Source organism: Protopterus annectens, chromosome 1.part1 (genome assembly GCF_019279795.1).
Source record: "Protopterus annectens isolate FY-2018-M chromosome 1.part1, PAN1.0, whole genome shotgun sequence".
Classification (NCBI taxonomy): Eukaryota; Metazoa; Chordata; order Ceratodontiformes; family Protopteridae; genus Protopterus; species Protopterus annectens.
This window is the reverse complement of record NC_056726.1, coordinates 1,884,371,554-1,884,399,175: the sequence shown is the minus strand read 5'-3', so window position 1 is coordinate 1,884,399,175 and position 27,622 is coordinate 1,884,371,554. Positions and strand designations below refer to the sequence as shown.

The following is a 27,622-nucleotide window of genomic DNA, read 5'->3' as shown; positions in this document are numbered from 1 at the left end:
CACACACACACACACACACACACACACACACACACACACACACACACACACACACACACACACACCTTCAGTTCTTATATTCGATTGAGCAGCTGCAGTTCCCTAGTAAACACTAGACAGTAACACCCTACACTTTCTGAGAAATGCAGCAGATGGACAAGTATTAGTTTTGCACTGTTTTGGAGAATTGCGTGGAATCCCCATGTCTAAAGTACTGCAGATACAAACTAATTTGTGCTAAATTTGATGAAGCACAATCAAGTGCAATGAATCTGATGTCTTTTGTAAATCTTCTTAAATTATGCAAGAAATGTACTTCAGGAAAACAAAACATTAAAATTCCCATATATATGTACATTATATAATGTACTGCAGAAGATAATATTATTTGTGGCCACTTTCCTTCCTCTTATTTCCCACGTGTTCTCTAAGATACCTTGCCCTTCCTATATGCTTGATGTGTAGGTATAACTTACTAGTTTGCTTTTGCTTGTGTGCATTGTTTTAAAGCCTTGTTGTCTCAGTTTTTCCCAATAAGCTGTAGGTGCCATCTTACTGAGTATGGTTACATGACAGGCTAATCCTTTATAGATATATCTTACTGATTTGCTATTGTGAAAGCAGCTCTCCCATAATCTGCTTCTTGACTAGTTTGCAGTTGCTTGCTTTTATTGGACATTGCTGTGCCAGTCAGCAGGCTGAATTTAAGGCAGTGAAGCACAGGAACAGCTGATGAAACATGACCCAGAAAAGGAGCACTTGAGAGGTGCGTATGAGAGCATATGCAAGTGCAACGCATCACACAGACATTCACACACACCACTACTTACCAGATGTCATCCCTTGTCACTGTAAATGGTCAGACATGTGTCTGACAGGTTCCAGCAGAGATCCCCACTCACCTCACTATATTCAAATTGCATGTTGTTGTCAGTCCCAGTATAACTGACATTTTCTCTCAGTCTAATAAATCCTGCCTACTTGCAGTACCTGGTTTGTCACCAAATGTGTTATGGGAGACATTTTCATTAAGGTATTAACTGTTATCAATAAATTATCAAACAAGAAAAAAAAAAAAAAAGAAAAAGAAATGTAGCCGGTATGCTGCATAAATGCAAAGCTTTTACTAAGTATGTGGTTGTTCATTTGAGATAATCAAAATAAATCATAAAATTGCAAAGAAAGTCATAATTAAAATGTGGTTATTCGTATTATATTCTGACATAAAAACTTCCAGTAATCCTAAAAACCTGTGTGAAGAAAATAGTTTTCCTTACTGGAACCAGAATGAAAAAAGACACAAACAAAGTGTTAAAAATGGTGTGATATAATGTACAAGTTGGAAGCTAAAAAAAGGTGAACAGCGTGGAAAATGTGAAGAAAACGGGACAGATGAGAAAATTAGTAAAAGGTAGAGACTTGTGAAGAATAATACCAGGAGATTAGGCAAGAAAGTCAGACAGCTACAGAGAGAGATGAAAACCTAGATGTGACAGAAAGATGAAAAGGAATGTGATTTGGATATCCCAGAATATCATATTCTTATGTATGACAGAAGGGGCAAGACAGAGGGAGGGGTAGCAATCTATGATAGGCAGAGCATAAACTTTTGATGTACTTGTGGGCAGAAGTGCACAGCAAGGAAGAGAGAACCCCCGAAAATCATCAGAGGTTAGTAACCTTCTCCTCCCATCCAATATGCCATTACCCTCCTCTCTATCACTTCTAACTCCAACTACCATGCTCTCCCTTGCTCCTAGAATCCTTATCTCTACATCCATCCTCATCCTTCTGATACTACCTCTTTACCATGCCAGCTCCTATACTGATTTCCATTTACACCCTCCACCTCTTCCTCCCCACCCCCTCCTTACAGCCCACTTCCACAAAATCTCTGCCTCTTTAGTGCCTTCCCACCCTATCCTTCTCTTAAAAGTAAAACTTTTCCCAAGCACTACTAAATACTACAAACCTAAACCCATTCACTACCAGCCACTTCTATTTAAGTACAAACCTAATAAACTTATTCCCCATCTCACTTACCTTTGCTTAGCCGGCGACATTCACCCCAATCCAGGACCAAACTTCTCTCCAACAAACCACCCCAGCACCAGTAACAAAACCACCAGTAAATACCTCAAATTCCTCACCATCAATGCCCAAAGCTTAAAAAATAAATTAACCCTTTTTCATGCCTGGCTCAATCACAACTTACCTGACATTGTAGCCATCTCTGAAATCTGGCTAAAACCTCCGAATTCCTTGCACCTGAATTTCATTCTCTCCGATCTGACCACCTAAGTAGAAGAGGTGGTGGTGGTGTAGCTTTAATCTACTCCAGCCACTTGTCCATCACTCCTTACCCTAATCCCATCCCTTATTTCAATAATGCTGAACTTGTAACTGGCCTACTAAAAATAAACAGCCATAAAAGCATCTGCATCATTTCCCTCTATATTCCTCCTGGTAACAACACCAATACCCTGGAAGACATCCTGTCCTGGACCTCTTCTAATATTAAGCTAGAAACCTACATTATGGGAGATGTAAATATTGACTGGGAAAAATCACTAACCCTAATCCCACCATAACAATCAACCTATTTAACTTCACTCAACCTACTAACTTCATTACTAGACCTAACAAAACTAACCCCCCCCAGGCTCCATACTTGACTGGATCCTAGTATCTCATCCTAACAAAATCATAAAATCTGGTGTTATTCCTGACCCATTAGGAGACCACCTCCCTGCCTTCACCCTTCGAGCTACACCCACTTTCCCACACTCTCACCAGTACATTCATACTCGTAACCTATCTAACTTTAACCCTACTACTTTCTCTGACTCCCTTAAACTAATTAACTGGAACCCCCTAAAAACTCTACCATTAGACGCAGCCGTTGACTATTTCAATTCAACATTCGCAACTGTCCTCAACTCCCTAGCTCCAGTAAGAACAAAAAGAGTTAAAACTAAGACTGCCCGATGGCTCACCAAAGATACCAAAAAGATTATGCTACAAAGGGATAAAACCTGGAAAGCCTACCTCCAATACAAACAGCCAGAAATTTTGCTTAAATATAAACTGCTGAGAAACCTATCCAAAAAACAAGTCATTAGAGATAAAAAGAGTTACTACATCAAGCTACAAGCAAATCATGCAAAAAACCCCAAACAATTCTGGAAATCTATTAATTCCCTCCTTAGACCAGGTACAAAAAACAACCCCAGTCCTGACACCAGCAAATCTGACACTGAAATTGCCTCTCTATTCATTACCTTCTTCACCTCTTCTATTGCTGAGCTAACCAAGACCTTTACCAACAATAACCCTCCACCCCTCCCTGCTCAATCCCCCCCCTTTCGAATTCAAACCCGTCTCCACCAACCTAATAAAGAAACTTCTCTTTAAACTAAAGCCTTGCTCCAATGCCCCTGACAGCATTCCTTCCTCCTTCCTAAAAATAGCCTCAGACGTTATTGTTCTGCCAGTCAGCAACCTGATCAATAGATCACTACTTGAATCCTATGTACCCAAACTATGGCGTACTGCATTTATTCTTCCACTCCACAAGGGTGGCAAAAACTGTAATGTCTCCAATTTCTGCCCCATAGCCATCCTCTCCCCAATCTCCAAACTTCTTGAAAAATGCATCCACTTGCAGCTCTTGCCATTCCTTACCAAACACCAGCTACTCTCTCCTACCCAACACGGCTTCTGCCCAGGACATAGTACCAACACCGCCCTTCTCTCCTTCTTACATTCTGTCAATTTAGCCCGTGACTCTGGTAATATGGTATCCTCTATTCTGCTGGACTTATCTAAAGCTTTTGATACCATCTCCCATACCCACCTACTAAACCATCTCTCTAATCTCAACCTCTTCCCAAAAAACTTTTTCATGGTTCTCCAGCTATCGTTCTGACAGGTCCCAAGCTGTGAAATGGGGCCAGGCCACCTCCAATTTCCTTCCTACCCCCACTGGAGTACTCCTAGGTTCCATACTTGGCCCATTGCTATTCAATATCTTTATTAATGACTTCCACAAAGCCATACCTAATACCAAAATTGTGCAATACACTGACAATTCCACTTTGATCTGCTGCGCCACTAACCTAACAGAGCTCCAATTTCTGACACAAACTGCCTTCTCAGCCACTGAAAACTGGATGCTCCAAAATCACCTCTCACTAAATGCCAACAAAGCTAAGATCCTTCTATTCTCTCCCTCAAAATCCTCCCCTCTTGATAAAAACTCACTTCAAATTACCAGCCTTAACAACTCCACTATCGAGATCGTACCCTCCGCCAAACTTCTTGGTGTCACCATTGATGATCACCTAAAATTTAACACTCATATCCAGCTAAACATCAAGAAAACACATAAAACCTGGCCTACTTTACAGAAACAACCACTTCCTCTCTCCTACCATCAGACAACCTATCTCCTTCCCTCTCTACTGTATGGCGCTCCTCTGCTCACTAATTTATCTTCCACACTTACTTCCAAACTGGAAGTATGTTACAATAAAATCTCCAGATTCATCACCAATGCCAAATCCCCCTCTCATCACTGCACCTCCCTTCACTCATTAAACTGGCTTGAACTCCCCAATCAACTTGACTTTCTCCAAATCACCATAGCCCACAAATTATTGTTCCAACCCACTAACTGCCCTGCACTATCCAATATACTACAACCATATACCCCCCTCAGATCCCTTAGATCTACCCACCAAAACCTGATTACCATTCAAAAACCCAAGCGCCCAGCTGGTCAGCTTCTGTTATCCTTTTCCCTAGCTAAAAAATGGAATGCTCTGCCCTCCACACTGAGGACCTGTGATAACCTTAATAACTTTAAAACTCAACTTCATTCCTACCTCTATCTAAACAGGAAATGCAACTGCACTCTTCAGCCCATACCTCTCAAGCTCTCCTCCCTCTTCACTCCTGGATAACCTTCTTACCTTCCTAGCCTCACTCTGAGATGTAGATTGTATATGTAACTAAACAGTAAAATCTAGCTATTATGCTATATGCCTGTCTTTTTCTCCTGAACAAAACTGTAATTGTTTGTTTTTTTTCTTTTTTTTGAATGCAACCTGTTGTTTGTAATGCAAACCGTCTTTGAAACTATTAATGTAAGTAAACTTTGTGTTGTGGAGCTTTTCTCCCCAGGCCTCCACTGAAAATTGCCCCCCCCAAGCCCAGTGGACTTCCCCAGTCGTCAAACTGGAATAAAAAAATAATATATAATATAAAAGACAGTCAGGTCACTGTGAATGAAAAGATTTTTGGGTAAATATCTACATGGAAGAATGTCCTGTTTCAAAAAATGGAAGTGTGTAGAGCATCCAAGTCTAGTTTTGGGCACACGTGTGTTCAGACAGGATGGTGTGCGTTTGTTAAGATCAGAGAAGAGAATTTTTGTAACAGATATTTTGCAGTATTTGACAAACACTAGGTGGATTTTTGCCAGGTCAAAAATTTAACAGTTCACAGATAGTAACATTTGATGCAACTCTGATGGTTGTTAATACTAGGAGCATTAATAATAAAGTTTTTTATTGGAAAATTTGCTACATTTCCACAAGATTGATGTTGTTATTGTTTGTGAAACATGGTTAAAGAACAAGGAATGGAAACCAGTTCTGTCAGGGTATAAATGTTTTTACTGTAACAGACATTTTAACAAAAAAAATCAGGTGGAGGTGTTATGACATGGATTAAAGATAGCTATGTGACCTGTGATTATTACATGTTCAATGATAATACCAATACTATAGACTGTGTAACTGTGACAATAAAGACAACCCTGGAACATATAACAATTGTTGGAGTGTATAGACCACCAAAATCAAGTGCAGATGACCTAGAGGAATTCATACATTTCTTGCATGAAACATTGGAGGGAAGAATAATACTAGCTGGGGACTTAAATTTACCAGAAACAGACTGGAATAATATTGATTCAACAGTGTTAGTAAGGAAATTATTCACAACGTATATTCAGGAGCAACAATTGCTTCAGATTGTAAAAAAAATCTACCAGGGGAAGGAACATACTATACATTGTTTGTGTTCCCAAAGAAATTACTGTAACTTCAAGTCAAGTTTTACCACCATTGATGTGCAGTGATCATGGGGTTATAAAGGTTAATTTGTAACTAGATAATTCTGCCAAACTGAAATATACGTCAATGCACAGAAGATTAATTACAGATTATATGGAAGCAAAACAGTCACTATGTAAAACTAACTGGAGTAAGATGTTCAGTGGAAAAAAACTGCAGATGGAATGTGGAAAGTTTTGAAAGAGAAATTGAGTGCGAAAATCAAAAAAATGTTTAACATCAGGATCTAGGCATACAACATCATGGGGATATATTTCCTTAAGAACAAGACATCTGATTAAGGTGAGAGACAAAAAATATAAGAAATAGAAAAGAGGTCAAACTACAACTTTGAAAACTGAAATAAACAAGTTGGGCAAACAGATTAAGCATAGCGTGAGACAAGATCAAGAAATATTTGAAGACAATTTATATAAAGATATTGAGCATAACAGGAAACCTTTTTTATAGATACATAAGATGTGGAAGGAGTAAAGACAAATTGATAAACTGTGTGCAGATTCTAAAATTTCTTCTCAGACACAATAGATTATAGATATATTTACAAAATCTTATGCAAAACAGTTTGGCTCCACAAAAGGGGTGATAAGTTGTCCGAGTGGCATCCAGGTAAGTCCAGATACTGGAATCAAGTTAGATAGTACTGAAAAAAAACTGCGTAAACTGGATCCAAGCAAAGCACAGGGAGGAGACGGAATTAGTAACAATGACCTGAGAACACTTCAGCAAGAACTTACAGTACCGTTATGTCTGTTATTCACTAGATCTGTGTTCTTGCAGGCTTTCAGTGCTCACCTATCTACTTCCTGGGTGACTCCACCTGCTGACGATCTTATTAAGCTTATTGCATAGCGGGCGTCGAAGGCTCCTGATTCCATAGAGCTAATTCACCGGAGGCCGGACAAAATCATATCAGCTTCTGAAGGCCAACCACATTGGGGGAAGGGTTTAGCAGTAGATGCCATGGTGGTGGCAGCGGCCACCAAAAAGGAACTTGCCGAGGAGAGTTCCACTGTTCACCCTCCTAAGTGACAGTCTCGAAGGATGGACAGGTTTGGGAATCGGATCATTGCATCATTGACCTTCGCTCTTATGTCTTTGAATTTCATGGCACACTTTACTAGATTCCAAAGGGATCTGATAAAGGAGCTGTTGGATACCCTCGCCAGAGCGGTATCTGATGAATTGCGGGACAAAGTTGCCTCTCAGCTTGCCACCCTGGAGTCTATATTGAACTTGTCCATGTGGCTCATTGCTCATGCAGCCAAAGGAGTGACTAGGGCAGCAGGTTCAGGCATTGCCATAAGCCACCATGCCTAGATGCCCTTGTGTGACTTCACAGAACCTTTCATGTCTTCCTTTGTCAATGCTCCTATTGACGGATCTTCCTTGTTTTGCCCTAGAGTCAGAGACACACTAGCCAGGTGTGAAAAAGATGGAAAGACCCTTTCTGCTGCAGGCATTCATTTCTCAATTCCTCAACGATCCTACTGTAAGACTCAGAGGAGTGGAAAAATGTGGTTCAAAAAGTCCCAAGAGCCTTTTCAGGACACATGGCGAATACTCCCCTTGGGGCAGAGGGGGGAGTTCAAGTGGAAGATGCCCCCCCCCATGACAAAGGAGGTCCACGAAATCAGTGCTCCAGAGATTCCTTCTCTGGGCAGCCATACCAGCACTCCTGAATGGAGGCCCGATTACTTACCCCTGGAAGCAGTCGGGGAAGATTTTCACTGCACCAGACAGCCTGGCTATTGATAACCTCGGATACTTGAGTGCAGAGAATTATCACCAGAGGTTACCAAATTCCCTTTACTCTCTTTCCAAAGACCACAGAAAAAGTCCCTGATGTTCCACCCAATCAGAGGGACCAAGCAACCATAGAGATTCAAAAGCTGCTGGAAAAAAAGAGTCATCCAAGAAGTCCCACCAGACCAAAGAGAATCCGGATTTTACTCAAGATTCTTTTTAGTGTCATAAAGACATGGGACTGGAGACCAGTTTTAGATCTCAGCCTTCTGAACAATTTCATTCAGCAAACAAAATTCCGGATAGTCATGGTTCAGTCTATCTTTCCCTTTCTAGAAGAGAATGATTGGATGTCCTGTATAGACCTTCAGGATGCGTATTACCACATAAAGATGGACAAATGCTCCAGAAGGTTCCTTCACGTCTGGCTGGGTGCCAGTCATTTCCAGTTCAGAGTGTTGCCCTTCGGTCTCACCACAGCCCCAGGGTGTTCACCAAATGCATGGCAGCAGTAACAGCTCACTTGAGGCTATGTGGATTCTGAGAGTTTCCATACCTGGACAACTAGCTTCTCACCGCCCCAACCAGGCGTCTACTGCTTCAAGCTGCAGACTTCATATTGAACCTTTTCCAGACTTTGGGAATTATGATTAACAGAGAGAAATCACAGTTGAATCTAACACAAGATCTAGAATTTATACGAGCATGCCTCAGTGCGGTTTCTTGTGTAACCCCTCTCCCTCTACATGGATTACAGAAATTAAGGTCGCAGGTACAACTAATCATTTCCAAAAACAAGGTTCTTGCTGTTCTCGTCCTGCAAGCTCTAGGATCTATGGCAGCAACCATAACTTTAGTACTCCTTGCAAGGTATCATATGAAAATGCTTCAGTGGCTCTTAACGGCGCATTGGTCAATACTGACACAGCCAATGTCTTATCCAATTTTGATAACAAATCACTGCAAGAAGGATCTATCATGGTGAATGAAGTCAGAGGAAAATCTATGGTGCTGCACCTTCGCTCCTTCTCCGCCCACTGCTGTAGTGACCATGGACGCTTCCCAGATCAGGTGAGGGCATTATCTGAAAAGAAAAGTTCAAGGCACTTGGTCCCCACAAGAGGCCAATTTGTACATCACTGTCCTAAAATTGAGGGTGGTACTTCTAGCATTGCAAGCCTTTCAGTCTGTTCTTTCTTCGGGGACGGTTGCAGTTCAGTCAGACACCATGCCAGTAGTCTGGTACATCAACAAGCATGGTGGAACCAGATCCTACCCCCTGTGTCAGGAAGCTCTCAGGATATGGCAATGGGCTATTGCTTCCAACTGTTTTCTAATACCAACACATATCCTGGGAAGCTTCATCGTGATAGCAGACAAACTGAGCAGATGCATCCTCCTGCCTCACGAGTGGTCTCTCAATCCCAAGGTGGCGATAAAAAATTGTCTTCACTGGGGCCAGACCTGCTGCGATCTTTTTGCCTCCCCAATAAACAACAAGTGCAGCAGCTACCTTGCCCTAATTCCCCCACAGGGGGAGTCCCAGAGAGATGCACTCCTCCTTGATTGGCCCCTGAGCCTGCTTTATGCCTTTCCCCAATCCCTCTCATTTCCCTTTTCTTGAAGAAAGTCCAAAGGTTGAGAAGCAAAGTGATCCTCATTGCACCCTAATGACCTGTCAAGTATGGTTCCCCCTTCCTTTGGCCTCACCTGATTCACTGTCCTTGGATTCTGGACCCAGTTCCAGATCTCCTGGCTCACCCACAGGGATTGGTGCATCCCAACCTTCAAAATCTCAAGCTGACAGCTTGATATCTCCAATTCCATTAATTGCCAGGCAGAGCAAATTACCTCCCCCAATACAAAAAATCTTTCTGGCTTCTCATAAGCCATCCACCAGGAAACTCTGTCTTAGAAAATGGAAGAGATTCTCATTGTGGGCATGTAGAAATAATTTAGATCCCTTTTCAGCCTCATTTGAGAAGGTCTTGGAATTTCTGGCTTCCCTTTTTGAACTAGGAGCTTCTGCTTCCACCATCAAAGTCCAATTAGTAGTCATTTCCAGTTTCCATAATGGGTTTGATGATCATACCTTGATTTCCCATAGTTTATGTAAAACCTTTCTTAAAGGCACTTTACGTCTAAAGCCCCCATTCAAGGATTCTACATCTCCATGGGATTTGACCTTAGTATTACAATCCTTAATCCTTCAGCCTTTTGAGCCAGCAGCTACTTGCAATCTCAAGTTTCTGTCATGGAAAACTCTTTTTCTGGTGGCCATCACTTCTGCCAGGAGAGTTTCTGAATTGCAGACCTTATGTGTGAATCACCCTTATATGATTTTTCATAAGGATAGGGTGTCGTTAAGAGCCAGTCCTTCGTTTCTACCTAAAGTGGTTTCAGAATCTAATATTAACCAGACTATAGATTTGCCAGTCTTCTTTCCAAAAATTTCAAATAAAGGTGGATACTGCTTGCATTTGCTAGATGTTCATAGATAGTTATGTTTCTACCTTGAGGGAACCAAATCATCTAGAAAATCAGATCAATTACTTGTGTCCTTTTCAGGTTCAGCTTTGGATAAACCAGTGTCGAAAGTTAACTTATCAAAATGGCTTAGAGATTGTGTTACCTTCATTTGCAATCATAATAACCTCAAGTTGCCTGTGCCTGTTAAAGCGCATTTCACCATTTCTGTATCCACTTCAGCTGTATTCCACTCCAAGGCTTCCATGGAAGAAATATGTGCAGCCGCAACATGGGCCACTCCCCATACCTTTATCACTCATTACAAATTAGATATGGCCTCCAGGAGAAGAACATCTTTTGTCTCTCTGGTGCTCAGTAATATCCTTCCTTAGGGCCACACCTGACCTAAAGTAGCTGGGGACTCTGTCCCATTCGTCAAAGAATGAATGAAGATTGATAACATCAGATAAAGAAGTTATGTCCTTACCATAACGTTCCATCTGTGTTGTTCTTCATTCGTTCTTGGTATCCCACCCTCCTGCCCCCTCCTAAGGACCTCTGGAATTTTGTATATTTGTTCTGGGAGGATTTTAGGTTTCACCTTACACAGGGCTTCTATTATCTTTCTATACTTTGGCTGCAAACTTGATCTGAGGTAATAGAGAGAGGGGCATTATCGGCAGAGTGTTAACTCGATAGTTTTTTGCCAGGTGCGAGCTAGATAATGGCTGAGCAAGTTCCGAGGGGTTGGAACTGAGTCCCATTCGTCAAGAATGAATGAAGATCGACAATGCAGATGGAACGTTATGTTAAGGACATGACTTCTTTTTTGATAGTACTGAAGTGAAAAGAGTTGTTACAGTGAAGTCTGAGAGTGCATCAGGAACAGTGAGACAAGAGGCCAAGTCAGATTATTGACAAGAATTGCTCAGAATTGATATGCAAAATTTTGCATATATAGCTATAGATACATAGTGTAATAATATACATGAAGATACGTCTGAAGCATTAGGGATAAAAGACTCAAAAAAGAGAGTGATCTGCTGCCATTCTGATATGCAGAATGGTATTGTACTGATGCATGCGTGAACAATCTAACTCTGAGTTCCATTCCCTCATTTTCATTTTCTTAGTTTTATTTTAGTTTAAAAGTTTTTTTTAAACTAGCACTGAAACAGCTCTTCCACAGGGTTTCCTTAGGATGATGTCTGACCTCTAATGTCATGGCAGAGATTCTGGAGCACCATAAAGTATGTATTATTCTTGAATATGATCACTTTTTAGTAAACTGGTACAGTATACCTCAGTAAAGCAGCATGGTATCAGCAGCTGTGAGCTTCACTTCTGCTTTAGTGATTTTCTTTTTGACTTCAGTGACATAATTTTAGACAGCTCAGATGGCTTAGTGGTTATATGCTTTGACTATTGTGTACAGGTTCCTGAGTTCAAGACCTGCAAGGTCTGTATATTTACAGCTCAGATGGAGTAGTGGTACATGGTTCAGACTGTGGTGTCAGGGTATTGTGTTCCAGACTGGGCAGGGCTAATTATTTTAGTCAGGAAATCCTTCTACGTGGCACACCTCATCACAAAAGGGTTCTCCTCTAGAAAAAAGGCAGTCATTGTTCCTCTCTACTCATCCCTCATCAGACCCATTATAGAGTACAATGCCCCGTTTGGCATGTATCTCACAAAACACCTACAACAATTGGAAAGGCCATAGAAATACCTCACTAAGAGGATTACCGGCCTCAAACAGATGCCATACGCAGACTGTCTCAAAAAACTCCAGCTCTACTCTGTCACATATCTCTTACTCTGAGGCGATCTCTGCCTAACATACAAAGCCATGTCAAACCCAGAGCTGTTGGACATGCTACACTTAAAGAAATCCCAATCTCTCTGAACCACATGCTCCAGAAACCTAAACCTTGTCACCACAATAAACAGAACATGCAGGAGGGATAGATTCCTGTCCCAGAGACTTCCCATACTCTGGAACAAACTACCCATTCATGTCAAGCAAAGCTTCTCATTGGCCCTCTTTAAGAAAAACCTTGATGACTGGATGGGAAATATAAAATTCGGTAAACCAAACCAGTGGTCTAAGTGCCCAAGATAAAAACTTGTAAACCTAAAATAAGGCACACATGGAGCTCAGCAAAACGGACAACTGCTTTAATGAACAAGCACAAAAACAATCCACAGCAAGCTAAATCACAGCAGCACAGCACAGCAAACGAAATTGCAAAGCACAAGCAACAGCACAATAACGCTGTAAAGTTAATCCACATACGTTTTCGTCACAATAACTTCATCAGATACCTAACCTCTCTTCCTTTGGTGAATAAATAAACTAATCTAATTCAAATGAACCAATGAGTGAACAAATTCAATTACACATGCAAAATGCATTAAAACACATGTACCTGAAAGGTGAATGAATCTAAAAGTTGAAACCAAAAATATATATAATAAATAGATATGTATATATATTATGTTATATAAAATACTTCAAACATAAACCTTGGTTAAAATTGCTTTGTTAAATATAAGTATTGCCAACACAAACCTAAAATGCTTATAAAAATGTTTTTTCAAGAGCAGAAGCTAAATTAACTCAAAAAATACAATGACATAGCACCATCTTGTGGAAATTAAATTAAATGCATATTCATCTTGTTAAAAGATAAATACATATATTATTAAAATAAAACATAAAATGCTTACATATATAATATATAAAATTATTTAAAAATATAAATATAAATATTATAATAATAATATACCATAATTTAGCTGATCTGAATTTCAGCACAGGTTTCAAGGATAACATTTCATTTAAACCAGGGGCAGAATTTGCATCAAGAGTAATTTGCCAATATAGCTCCCTATATTCCAACCGAGTCTGCCAAGGCCCTCCCCTGGGGTCTCGTGGATCTACGTCTATGACAAAAAACTGAAATGTAGCTTTGCCACAATTGTTTTGATGTTTAAACAGAGCATTATTATCTTTTCTTTTCCTTATCTCATATAAATGCTCATAAATTCTCTGCCTCAATTTCCTCTCGGTCTTGCTAACGTAAAAAGAGTCACAGATTTCACATGTAGCAATATAAATCATACCTGTGGTATTACAGTTGGCAAAACCTTGAGTAGTAATATACTTGTTCCTCTTTTTCAAAAGAATAGAATCACCTTCCTTGATGTTAATGCAATACGGGCAACGCCTGCATTTTCGTGTCCCTTTGTTGTTATTATTATTAGTGGGCTTAAAGAAGTTTGTCCCTTCCAATATATTCTTGATGTTACGTCCCTTCCTATATACACATTTAAATGGATTTTCAAAAATATGATTTAAATCAGACAAACCAGCAAATTTTTTCCATTCTTTACTAGGAATACTTCTCACCAGATTACTCTCCCTGTCAAAGGTGGTAAACATGGCAGAATGAAAACCTTTTTCTAAAGGTATTTTTTAATGGTAATATAAGAAAAAATTACCACTGTTTTAACAAAGAAGAGTATGTTCAATCCACCCCTTCACCCCCCAGTGTAGGAATTTTGAAGTTTTGGTTGAAAAGCAGCTAAGAGATAAACTTAAGTACAACAAGGTTAGTCCAAACCTTTCTACGGAAGAAATGCATACACTTAGTTTATGTAGAGAGAATAAAAATCTTGGAATCATGAAGCCTGATAAGGGGGTGGGGTGGTTTTTATGGATCATATTAATTATGAGGCAAAAATGTTTGATTTGTTAAATGACCAATATACCTATGAGAGAGAGTCTATGAATGAAATTCATGTTGCTTATAAAAAACTTTCCCTCTGTTTGAATGATTTACTTTTAGAGGGGCTTATTGATCTGGAAACATATAATTATTTACATGTTGAACAACCCAAAGTGCCTTGTATTTTTGGTCTACCAAAGGTCCACAAAAATCCTGATGACCCTCCTCTCAGACCTATTTTATCTACGGAGGGTTCTATTACTGCTCCACTGGCAAAATATGTAGATGTACATCTCAAGAACATGGTGATGGAACATCCTAATGTGTTAAAGGATTCTTGGGATTTTTTAAGCATGTTAATAATTTTAATCAGGTTGACACCTCTAGTTTTATCACTTTGGATGCTGTGGACCTTTTTACGTGTATTCCTCACGAGATAGGTTTAGTTTGGTTTGAAGAGTTTTTGGGAAGCAAGAATAATATTTCTTTTAAGATATTTTGTATATGCCTTGTTGTAATGGAATTGATTTTAAACAATAATTTTATATTCTTCCAAGGGGAATATTTTAGACAATCTAAAGGCGTAGCTATGGGTGCCCATTGTGCAGCTACATATGCCAACATCATTTTATTGTATTGGGAAGAAAAATTTGTTCACAATTCTAATTTTAAACAATACTGGAACTACTATGGGTGCTTCCTGGATGATGTTTGTCTTTTTTGGAACAATACCCTGGAAAAAATCATGGAATTTTTTGATTATATTTCAAATACAACTAATTTTTTAAAATTCACCTATAAAGTAGATGAATAAAAGTTATAAACGACCCAAAAGACCAACGCTCCTGCGTGATAAAGTGTAGATAAAATCAAACAAATATGGCTCATGCAGGTGCGAAATGGCTAACAGTTCTCTCTTCATACAGAACAGTCCAAAATAGGAGACAGTAGTTCTTACAGCAATTCCTGGCCTTCGGGTGAAAGCGCTTACTGTGCACCAATAAATTATTTTTTGGATTACATCGGACGTCTTTATTTTGAGGATTGTTGCAGGAATTGCTGTAAGAACTACTGTCTCCTATTTTGGACTGTTCTGTATGAAGAGAGAACTGTTAGCCATTTCGCACCTGCATGAGCCATATTTGTTTGATTTTATAAAGTAGATGAAGTTGAATTGTGTTTTTTAGATGTAAATATACAGAGAATGGGGGAAGGTTTTAAATCAAAAATTTTTAGAAAAGACACGTTTTCCAATGCTTACTTGCATTATACAAGCTCTCACCCACATTTTCAAAAAAGAGCAATAGTTAAAGGTCAGTTAGTGAGAGCCAGTAGGATGACGTCAGATGATCAGGATTTTAATACTGAATGTGAATCCATTAAAAGTATGTTTGGAGCAAGGGGGTACCCAATAGATCTCCTAACGTCAGTTATTGTTGAGGTTAAGGAAGGAAGAACAGGAAGATTTGCTCCAATTTTGGGTGTACCCCTACCTATATTGGAAGTACAAAATATTGAGGCAAACTCTGCTGTTGCTACAACTTTAGAAAAAGGTTTACATTCTTCCACGTTTACCACCTTTGATGGGGAGAGTAATCTGGTGAGAAGTATTCTTAGTAAAGAATGGAAAAAATTTGCTGGTTTGTCTGATTTAAATCATATTTTTGAAAATCCATTTAAATGTGTATATAGGAAGGGACGCAATATCAAGAATATATTGGAAGGGACAAACTTCTTTAACCCCACTAATAATAATAACAAAAAAGGGACACGAAAATGCGGGCATTGCCCATATTGCATTAACATCAAGGAAGGTGATTCTATTCTTTTGAAAAAGAGGAACAAGTATATTACTACTCAAGGTTTTGCCAACTGTAATACCACAGGTGTGATTTATATTGCTACATGTGAAATCTGTGACTCTTTTTACGTTGGCAAGACCGAGAGGAAATTGAGGCAGAGAATTTATGAGCATTTATATGAGATAAGGAAAAGAAAAGATAATTAAACATCAAAACAATTGTGGCAAAGCTAAATTTCAGTTTTTTGTCATAGACGTAGTCCCACGAGACTCCAGGGGAGGGCCTTGGGAGACTCGGTTGGAATATAGGGAGCTATATTGGCAAATTATTCTTGATGCAAGTTCTGCCCCTGGTTTAAATTAAATGTTATCCTTGAAACCTGTGCTGAAATTGAGATCAGCTAAATTATAATATGTTATTATTATAATATTTATATTTATATTTATAAATAATTTAATATATTATATATGTAAGCATGTTATGGTTTATTTTAATAATAATATATGTATTTATCTTTTAACAAGATGAACATGCATTTAATTTAATTTCCACAAGATGGTGCTATTTCATTGTATTTTTGGAGTTAATTTAGCTTCTGCTCTTGAAAAAACATTTTTATAAGCATTTTAGGTTTGTGTTGGTAATACTTATATTTAACAAAGCAATTTTAACCAAGGTTTATGTTTGAAGTATTTTATATAACATAATATATATAGATATCTATTTATTATATATACTTTTGGTTTCAACTTTTAGATTCATTCACCTTTAAGGTTTATGTGTTTTAATGCATTTTGCATGTGTAATTGAATTTGTTCACTCATTGGTTCATTTGAATTAGATTAGTTTATTTATTCATCAAAGGAAGAGAGGTTACGTATCTGATGAAGTTATTGTGACGAAAACGTATGTGGATTAACTTTACAGTGTTATTGTGCTATTGCTTGTGCTTTGCAATTTCGTTTGCTGTGCTGTGCTGCTGTGATTTAGCTTGCTGTAGATTGTTTTTGTGCTTGTTCATTAAAGTAGTTGTCCATTTTGCTGAGCTCCATGTGTGCCTTATTTTAGGTTTACAAATATAAAATTCACCCCAGGGATCACTTGTGTGGCACTGCTTGACAGGGGCACAGGAAAATAATTTTCTTGGGTGGCGAAAGCCAGGGAACCTTTTTGGGTAGGCTTATATAGGCCCTAGGGCTGATAGCCTAGTACCTACCTATGAACATATACCTACAGCTGTCATTACAGGGAACTACAGCAATACCAGCTAACATGTAGTTATAAACAGAATTATTTGGCCAAAAAAGACTGCTTAAACTAAAAAAATGAAGAAAACTTGTATTAATAATGTTTTCTGGATTTTTTTAGAAAAATGAAGAAATGCAAACCATTGGCAAGTCTTTTTAATGTGGCAGACAATGAAATAAAGACTGACATGTGAATACATATATATATATATATATATATATATATATATATATATATATGTGTGTGTGTGTTTGTGAATAAAAAGAACTGTAGGATTCTTCATCAAATTGTAGCACTTGCAAGCTTGTTTGCTTTATATTTTGAGTTGCTTGACTTATGAGAAAACAGGAATGGTAAAACAAATTAATGTTGTAAAAGGAAACATAAAATATGTACCTGGACAATTTAAGAGAAGTCACACTGTCCCAGAGCCATCTCAAATGCTGCACAGGGCCATAGCAGTGATGACTTTCATAAGTTTGTACATCTCTTTACATGCTTAGAATATTTGGCTGGAGGATATCATATACAACTAAATTCTGATGATGTGTCTATAACACACACACATTAAGGAAAGTACTATTAACTTAAGATTGGAACAGGAATTAAAAAAGCAAATGGAAAATGTATGTTTCATTAGGAAGCACTTAGAGCCAAAAAAATGGGTGAATGGTATTGTTATTCTTGAAAAGCAAGACAATATTCAAATCTGTATTGATCTACAAGATCTAAATAAATTGATTAAGAGAGCATTGTCCATTGCTTTTAGTTGACTAAGTGATCTAAATTTATCATGTTCTGAGTTCTTTTCATTACTGGATGCAAATTAGGGATTCTGACAGAAAACTAGATGAAGAGATGTCCAAAATGTATACATATAGAAATTACTGTTAAGAAACTACAGATTTCCCTAGACTTTGGATTAATATTCTTCAAGATCAGAGATGCTTAGGTAATAGAACTTCAGGAAGGCATTGCAGGCATAATAGATCTATTACTGTGCGTCAAACACAGTAAAAGCATGACAGGAGTGATGCTGCTGATGAATAAAGTAAGACTGCCTAATTTCAGATATACAAATTCAGATATAAAGATTCTGTGTGTTTTTCTACTGTTTCCTGAAAAAAACAAAAAAACAAAAAAAATATTCTCTTTTCCCGCCTTTGCTGAACTAGATTAGTCCAGATTTCAGGTTTTGCTGAATTCTGGACTGTGGTATAGTTTCCTGTGTTGCCCATATCCTTACTTGGATAGGAGGAAGCTTCTCTGTTCACCAGTGAGAGTGGGGAGCTTTGAGCAGCCTATCTGTCCCTGGAGGAGTGGTCTCAGCCCTGAAACTAGTAGCTTATTGGCCGCTCTGGGTCAATTCCTATCTCTTTCAGTTTCCCTGCTTTAGAACCAGCATTTGTGCGGTTTTGCACGATTTTGCACATAGCGCAGCATCGGGCAGCACTGCTTAAACTGGTTTAAAGTATTCCCGGCTCCACAAAGTCTGCTCTTCATTTTTTCCCTTAGAACTGTTCTAAGTCTCAAAGTAAGTACTCTGTTTTCATTCTAAAGCCCTGCAGTCAGTCAGGAGGAGAAGGTAACCACACACACCACAAATCCAGTCTCACATAGACCTATCGCAACAGAGAACCAAACACATAAACACACAAAAATGTACTCGGAGGCTCTAAATAAAAATCTGCCCAAGCAACAGAGACCTCCAAAGCAGACATCCAAGCAACCGCTACCCCACAACAATACCCACGCATCACATAGTTCACAAAGTCAGTGTGCCACACAGTCACAGCCCTTAAGGCTAAACAGCACACCTAATACACTTGTAATAGGTGACTCTATTGTCAGACACACTGACGTCCCACTCACCAGGCTGAACAAGGAGAAGGTCACTGTAAGCTGCCTGTCAGGTGCTAGGATCCGCCACATAACACAAGCACTCAGGTCACTCCAAAGCAAGTACAAATATGACTCTGTCATTGTCCATGCTGGTGTGAATGACCTGAGACGTACCTCCCTGGACTACATGAAAAGAGACATAGAGGAGCTCTCTGATCATGTAGTCCAGGCCGGTATGACCCTGACCTTGAGTAGCATCTTACCCTCACCAAGAATGATGCCACAGTATAAAGACAAAATGATCAATTTTAATAATTGGCTAAAGTATTGGTGTCATTCAAAGGGGATCCAGTGTCTGTCAGCCTGGGATGACATGCTCGACAAGCCACGTTGCCTCGCTAGGGACGGCTTGCACCTGTCACCCCTGGGCTTTCGAATACTAGCTAAGGCTCTTGCCACCCCCATAGTGCCATTTTTAGGCAAGGCTCAAAAGACAAACCCACCTCCATAGACAACACAAAGAAAAAGAAACTAAGGGTAATGCTGCTCAATGCCAGATGTCTAAACCTCAAGATGCACGCACTCAAGGCTCTCCTCAGTATGATGAATATCAATATCTGTGCAGTAACAGAAACCTGGTTCAAGGCTCCCGAGAGCACCCCAGCACTACCAGGTTATACCTCATACCATGCTTTTCGGCCTCAAAACTCGGACCGAACCACAAAAGGAGGGGGAGTATCCATATTCATCAAAGATACCCACACTTCCAGGTTAGTGGCACTGCATGAAGCATCAGAGACCATCCATGTGCAACTAACAGTGGGCAAAACTGCCTTTCAGTTTGTAGCCTGCTACAGACCACCCTCCGAAACTCAGGAACCCCACTCGGCTTTCCTGAGAACACTGGAGAATATGAAGGTCTCTCCAAACACCATTATATTGGGTGACTTCAACTACCCAAACATAGACTGGGAGCACTACTCAAGCCCCAACACCCTCGCCCAATGGTTCCTAGAATTTATAAGCTCAAATGCTATGGAACAACTAGTCACCACTCCCACAAGAGGGGAAAACATATTGGACCTGATCATCACCAACATGGGGACTCTATGTTCTATACCAGAGGTATACCCCTCATTGGTAAGATCTGACCATAAATTAATCTCACTGGACATCCATATCCTGTCCCCACCCCCAGCCAAGGAAACCACGGTGAAGAACTTCTCTAAAGCAAACTTCACATTTCTCAAAACTGAGGTGGAATCCTTCAAAGCCCCCGGGCCAGTGGAAAATATGGCCCAAACCGCAGAATCCTTTACAAACGCTTTCTATGGACACCTACAGGAATGCATGGATCGTGCTATCCCAAATAAAACCAAGACTCATTCCTCCAAAGGCAGGAGACCTGTCTGGTGGACCCCAGCCATAAATAAGCTATACAACAGAAGGAGGAAGCTACTACATGATAGAGCAAAATCCCAAAAAGGGAAGGCATCTCTGATCAATACTAGCAAGAAACTACGATCCCTCATAAAATCATCTAAGGCCAGCTTCGAAAGAAAAATTGCACAAGATGCTAAAAATAATCACAAGGCCTTCTTTAGTTATGTCAGGAACCTGGGTGGCAACTCCCAGATATACTCTGAGTTAGTTCAAAATGACAAAAAATACACTGAACCCACAGACATTGCCAACACCCTGGCAGACAGGTTCTTTGCAAACTTCTCCCCCCCTTCTCCCCCAAAAGAGCAAACGTCTATCCCAACAGAGTGTAGCCTCACTGACATCACAGATGCACAGGTGAGAGCTGCCCTCTCCAAAGCAAAAAACACAGCATCAATGGGACCGGATGGTGTCCCGGGCTGCGTCTTACACGAACTCCAAGAAGAACTGAACCCTCACATAAAGTCACTGTTCAGTCTCAGCCTTACTACAGGATATGTACCCAAGGAATGGCGTACAGCAACAGTGGTCTCACTCCACAAAGGTGGTGCCACAACGGACCCCGGAAACTATCGCCCTATAAGCCTGACTAGCCTGGTCTGCAAAGCTATGGAGCGTATCATCATGAAACTCATAAACAAAGACATTGGGAACCTCCAAACACTGGATCCTATCCAATTCGGCTTTGTTAAGGGCAGATCTTGCCTCTAGAACCTGGTCGACTTCTTTGAAACAGTCACCAAGGCCATAGATGAAGGGAAGGTAGTCCACACAGCCTACCTGGACCTCGCAAAAGCCTTCAACACAATACCCCACTCGGGCATCATAAATAAGCTCACCAGCTTAAATATCAACCCCTATGTCACAAGATGGGTTGCAGACTGGCTCGGGGATAGAACCCACATGGTCAGAATTGCAGGTGCCATGTCAGACTCTAAATCAGTTACAAGTGGCGTCCCACAAGGCTCAGTCCTGGGACCTCTCTTGTTCGGTATATATTTCTCTGAGGTACAGGCTAACATGGGAGGACTATGGCTGACCAAGTTCGCAGATGACTGCAAACTGGGTGCCATAATCGACTCACCGACTGACACAAGCATCCTCCAAAAGGGTCTCACAAGACGGATAACTGGTGCCAGAGCCATGGCCTAAAGCTAAATGCCAAAAAGTGCATAGTCATCCCCTTTGGGAAAAACAAAGTGCCCACAAATTACCACATAGGTGGTAATCCATTAAGTATGGAAGAAGTAATTAGGGATTTGGGGACCCAAGTAGATAGCAATCTCTCCTTTGACAATGGCATTGCCAAAGTGGTTAGAAAGACCTTCTATATAGCCCACCTTATCACGAAAGGGCTCACATCTAGATCAAGAGAGGTCATTGTGCCCCTCTACTCATCACTCATCAGGCCCATAATTGAATACAATGCCCCATTTGGGATGTACCTTACGCGACACCTGCAGCAACTGGAAAGACCCCAAAAGTACCTCACCAAGAGGATCAAGGGACTCAAACAGATGCCCTACGCAGTTAGGCTAAAGAAACTCCAGCTCTACTCAGTTGCTTACTGCCTACTCAGAGGCGATCTGTGCCTGACGTATAAAGCCATGTCCAACCCAGAATTAATGGACATGCTCCACCTCAGGAAATCCAAATCCCTTAGAGCTACATGCTCCAGGGACTTAAACCTCAGCACAGAAATAAATAGGACATGCTGGAGGGGCAGATTCATATCCCAGAGGCTCCCCTCACTCTGGAACAAAATCCCAATACATGTCAGGCAGAGTCCCTCAATGACCCTCTTCAAGAGAAATCTTGACGAGTGGATGGGAGATCGTAGGTTTACCCCTGGGATCTCTTCTGTGTCCCTACTAGACAGAGGCACAGTAAACTAACCTCAAAAGGGCTATCTTCTGTGACCTACTATACAGAGGCACAGTCAACTAATCTAAAAGGGTGGCGAAAGCCAAACACACTCTGGCTAGGCTTATAAATGCCGTAGGGCAGATAGCCTAGTATCAACCTATGAACCTATAAAGTGATAGTGAAACATCTGTAACACATGCTTCATATTTCTGACATCAGAGGGAATGTAATCTGTGCAGGAAAAGTAGTGAAAATTCTAATGCCATAAGGCAAGGAAGTATTACAGGGATTTCTAATAATAATGTTGTATTTTGCATAGTTTTTATCTAACATGTCTGAGATAACGATTCCTGAAAGAAAACTGTTAGAGCATGCAGCCTGGATGTTGGTCCATGAACAAAACAAAAAAAAGTTTTGAAATGCTCAAGAAACTAGTTACTGAAATGCAAAGATTAAAATATGTGGGAGATTGGCATAATGGTTAAGGTGTTTACCTTATGGACACAAGGTGCAAGGTTTGATTCTCACATAAGGTAATTGGCTAGGCTTAAAAATGACCAAAAAAGGGCAGCTAGCCTAGTACTAATCTATGAACCTATGTTGATGTGTGAATAAGCCAGTTGTGTTGCAAGCAAGAGCTGTGAGCCTAAAAGAGTACAGACCAGTTACATATTTAGTCAGGAACATTTACACAAGCAGAAAGAGATTTGCTGAGTTAGAGAAAACATAGGCAGTAGTGTATGAGTATGAGAAATTTAGTGTCTCTGTCTGCGGTAAAGATGCTCAGGTGGAAACAAACCGCAACCTCCTGCAATCCCTATTCACAAAGTCTTTGTACAATGCAAAGGAGATTGCAGAGGATGTTACTTAATCTGTAGAAGTATGAGCTGAAAGTGTAACATAGACTATGCAAGAAAATGCATACTGATGATATGTTGATCAGAGCTTTTTACCAGAAAGCATGAACAACTGAGGTTCTTAGGGTAATACACAGCTACAAGTGACAGAATAAAGATGTAAAATTCCAAAGATGTACTGACATTGAATTAAAAATACATTACTGAAATAAGTTACTCCGAGATCTTGACCTGAGTAAAAATGATTGGTAGTAAAAGAAGTTCAGTATCGTTTTTCTTTCATGGAAAGTTGTACCGAAGGTCTAATGTGTGTTGATAAAATAATAGCTCCTATTCAGTTGACAAGACAAATGCTTATGAGGATTCATGAATCGCATAGTAAAATGGATGGGGGGAGGGAGAGAGAGAGCAAGACATATAATGTACTGGCCAGGAAAGTTGCTGTTACAGAACAAGCTGTACGTGCATGCCATACCATAACAGCAGTCCACAGAAGGAGATGATAGTATACCCATTACCAAGGTCATCTATGGAGCACTGATTTGTTCCATTTCAAAGAAGGACCGGATATGATATTTCCAGATTTGTTCCATTTCAGAGAAGGACTGGATCTGGTATATGCAGTTTATTCCAAGTTCCCTGAAGTAATCAAACAACCAGACCAAAAAGTGCAGGTGCGATTAGTCCATTAGTATGTGCTGCTGAGACAGCAGATACCTGGTGTTATCATATCTGATGGTGGTTCATAGTACAAAAGTCAGAAATTCAAAAGAATTGTGCATATGTGGGAATTCAGAAATGTAGCATCTAGTCCTTACTATTCACATTCAAATGAACAGAGAGAGCTCCCCAAACATTGAATAATTTCTTTATAAAATCATCAATAGTAGCTCGTAGAATTGTCATCGTAATGTTGGGATGCATAATAAGTAACACAGACATGCTGAGGCTGGTAGTCTGCCCCCCATGAGATGTGCATTGTAGCTGAGACTTTCTAGAGCTTGTACCACAGAGCATGGAAATCACTGTAGCTGTCTCATTAGCATTAAAACTTCATACCCTACCTTACAAACACAAGGTGCAGGGTTCGAGTCTCACAAGGGATAATTGGCTAGGCTTAAAATGACCCACAAGGGCAGTTAGCCTAGTACTAATCTATGAACCTATATATAATATCTGCAATATAAAAATATATATATTTGTACATGCATATGTGTGTAAGGTAGCATACATTGTTGTACTAATTCATTTCAAGACTGCACTTAAATCTCACCTAAATTCACACGGGCTTTGTCCTTGTCCAAACCCGACTAATAACCCCCCTCCTTCAACCCTTCTCTACTTTCCCAGATTTAGATAGAGCATCCTCTCTATCACTATAAAACGGAACTGAAGATTACTCACCACTTGTTAATCCTTCCAGGATTTAGTTATCATTTAGTCTACTATTATTGTGATCTAGTTACTGTTTAGAAAATTTGTAGCACTGTGTTTTACTTCTTATTTCTCAATGTTTGTAATTAGAGCTTACTACTCAATTGTACTGAATTTGCTCCTGTATTTCTCCATGTCACGATCACCTCTACTGTTATTGTAATGCTACATATCTGAATTCCCTACCATGTCATTCTGTGGAGCTTTTCTCCCCAGGCTTCCACTGAAAAAGGACCTGTGTCCAGTCGGAATTTCCCGGTAAACAAATGTAAATAAAATAATAATAATAATTTCAGCTGTGTGCTCTGCACATTATCATTCGCTGTTTGCATCAAAATAAATGTTTGTATTTAAAGATAGTCTAAATAAATTGCTGTTTGATTTTTTTCAGTGGTCTATCATATGTGGAATATTATTAAGACTACATATGCTTGGCATCTGACATGCTTTGTAGGCCATTTGTTGCTGTAGTGCATCTTAACTCGGAGCCATGGCTTCAGGAGTATCACTTGCTTGTCTGAATGCAGCTCTTGAGTATCACAGTTCTCACATTCTCTGTTTTCTTTTTACAGTTCTGGTTGTGACATTTCTAGTTGCTCATCTTCTTCCTCCTGGAACTTCAGCTTCAATGTATTTGACTTTTACAGATGTCTTATGATTTCTTCTGCACAGCTTTCCATCTTCCCCACAAATAACAAGGTCTTGCTTTGGAACACCTAAGCTTCAGCATGCAAATGTTCCCATGGTTTACTTTCCCTTTAAAACTGTCTTTATTCACTCAAACTCCGCAAAAAACACATAACAAACTTGTGAGCAAATATACAAGATATCACAAAACCTATTACTCAAGTCCATAAATGTGCTGCCTTCCATTTTAACCTTGTATCTTACCAAACCTTGTATCAATACTAATAGAATATCAGATGTTCAATTTCCTTTTACATTGTGTTAATAGTGAAACGTGCCAAATGGTCCCATTTTGTTCAACTGCTGTACTTAGACTAAAAGAAGAAAAATAGAATAATAGAATATGGACACTTCCCCCTCCCCCCATAACCAGTCAATGCTTTCCTTTCTTCAGATCAAAGACAAGCCAATAAGATCACCCAGCATTTATATAATGCAACCAGAGAGACCACTTTATATTGTTCTTGGCCTTCCTCCCATCTTTGAATTTCCTGCCTTCCAGATTATTCATTAATCATGTTTACCACTTCTTTAATTCATTTAGAGACCTGGTGCTTCCATTTTCTAGTGATTGCTTTTTTTTTTGACAACCATCAATAACAAGTTGAAAAGAGATTGCTCAAATTTTGGTAAGCCCATCAATTAGGAAGCCTTTAATTCTTACTTTGTCTCCAGTTTGTAAGTTTGGCAATTAACTGTAGCTTCTTTCTTAGTAGAATTTGCCTCTGCTGACTACTTTGCAGCATCTCCTCAGTTTATGTTGATTTTCAGGTAACAGAAGTGTAGTTGAACTGGCTACTGTGCTTTTCTACTATCTTCTCATTAACAGTAAAGCTGTTGACATATATAGGGAGAAGGTTATAATTCAAAGTGAAAGATGATGTTGAAGCGGGGGTCCAAAAATTAAGAAGAGAGTGGGATTTTGGATGTAGGTCCTTAAGGAGAATAATAACCTCACAGAATGTCATATTCATAAAGTTGAAAAAAGTATTCTAAGAACTAAGTCAACAGAGGAATGGAGAAAGGAGGCATTGCCAGTAGGGATGTTTGCAAGTAGGGGTACAGAAAAATAGGCAAGAGAGAAATAGAAATAACTGAGGAAAACTGGCAAAAGAACCAATATAGTGGCAGCAAATAACCAGAGGGGAAAAAGTAATAGAATGGGATGAGGCCAAGAAGAAGAAGAAGTTTGGACTGCAGGTTAGGGATGGCCTTCCCTACCAGAGAATGATATCAGAGTATAGGCAAAGAGAAAGGAGAAAGGGACAGGGAAGTCCTAAGTGAAAGACCTGCTGTGGTAGAGTTTTTAGCTGACTCTAGAACTAAAGCTTTACTGGAAAGGCTCACCCGGACTCTGCTACAGTTTACTGTGAGGGAAAGGTTAGTTTGCTTTTTATTTGTTGTATTTTGTATTACTTTATTACATTTTTCTGTTTTGTATACTGTGATTTGTTTTCTTTGTACTGTGTTTTACTTGTATTCTGCTTTTAACTGCATATTAAAACCTGAAAAAAGACCACAGCTCTGTCTCTTGTGAGTCAGGCAGAAGTTAGAACAGGTCAGTTAAGGAGTCTCACATAAGTTAGAACAGGTCAGTTAAGGTTAATCATCTGTGAACTGAGGGGGTGAAGCTAGGAACTAAACCTTCTATTTAAGGGGTAAAATAAAACATTTCAGAGCTTTACTGGAAAGGCTCACACAGACTCTGCTACAGAGTGCTGTGAAGGAAAGGTTAGTTTGCTTTTTATTTGTTGTATTTTGTATTACTTTATTGCCTTTTTTATTTTATGTACTGTGATTTGTTTTCTTTACACTGTTTTACTTGTATTCTGCTGTTAACTGCATATTAAAACTTGAAAAGAGACCACAGCTCTATCTCTTGTGAATCAGACAGAAAATTTTCCCACCCTCCCACCTGGTTACTGTTGCACTCTAAGAACCACTGTCTTTCTAGTTGCCTGCCCCTTATGTTAATTTGACCATATATCTCATTTCCTATCTGCTTTTACTGGCTGGTGTGAGTAAGCTAACTCCTTTTCAACTATTTAAATTTATTGGATATCCTACTGTATTCCATAGTACCAGAATAAAAAAGTGACCACCCCTTTCAGTCTAGCTTGCTGTTTTAAAAATAGTGACTCTCCACTAAAACTTAACATTTTAGACAGATAAAACTTAAGTTACCTACTTTCACATCTAACTCCTCTAGTGCACACTGTAGTGTTTAGGATAAACCATTTTTTCATCTTATGTTTAAGCATCTATTGCAAGACCACCAGTTATTGGAGAGCCCACATTCTGCCTCTCAGTAGTCATCTTGGGATTAGTGCTTCTGTTTTCTCCTGGTGAGAGAAGGA

The 27,622-nt window shown here is 39.5% G+C and overlaps 1 protein-coding gene across 3 annotated transcripts in view; it reads left to right on the top strand.

The window, feature by feature from the left end:
• The window catches only part of TMEM244 (transmembrane protein 244), a 418,478-nt gene that overhangs the window by 65,374 nt on the left and 325,482 nt on the right, over positions 1–27,622 (top strand). The window lies entirely within an intron of this gene.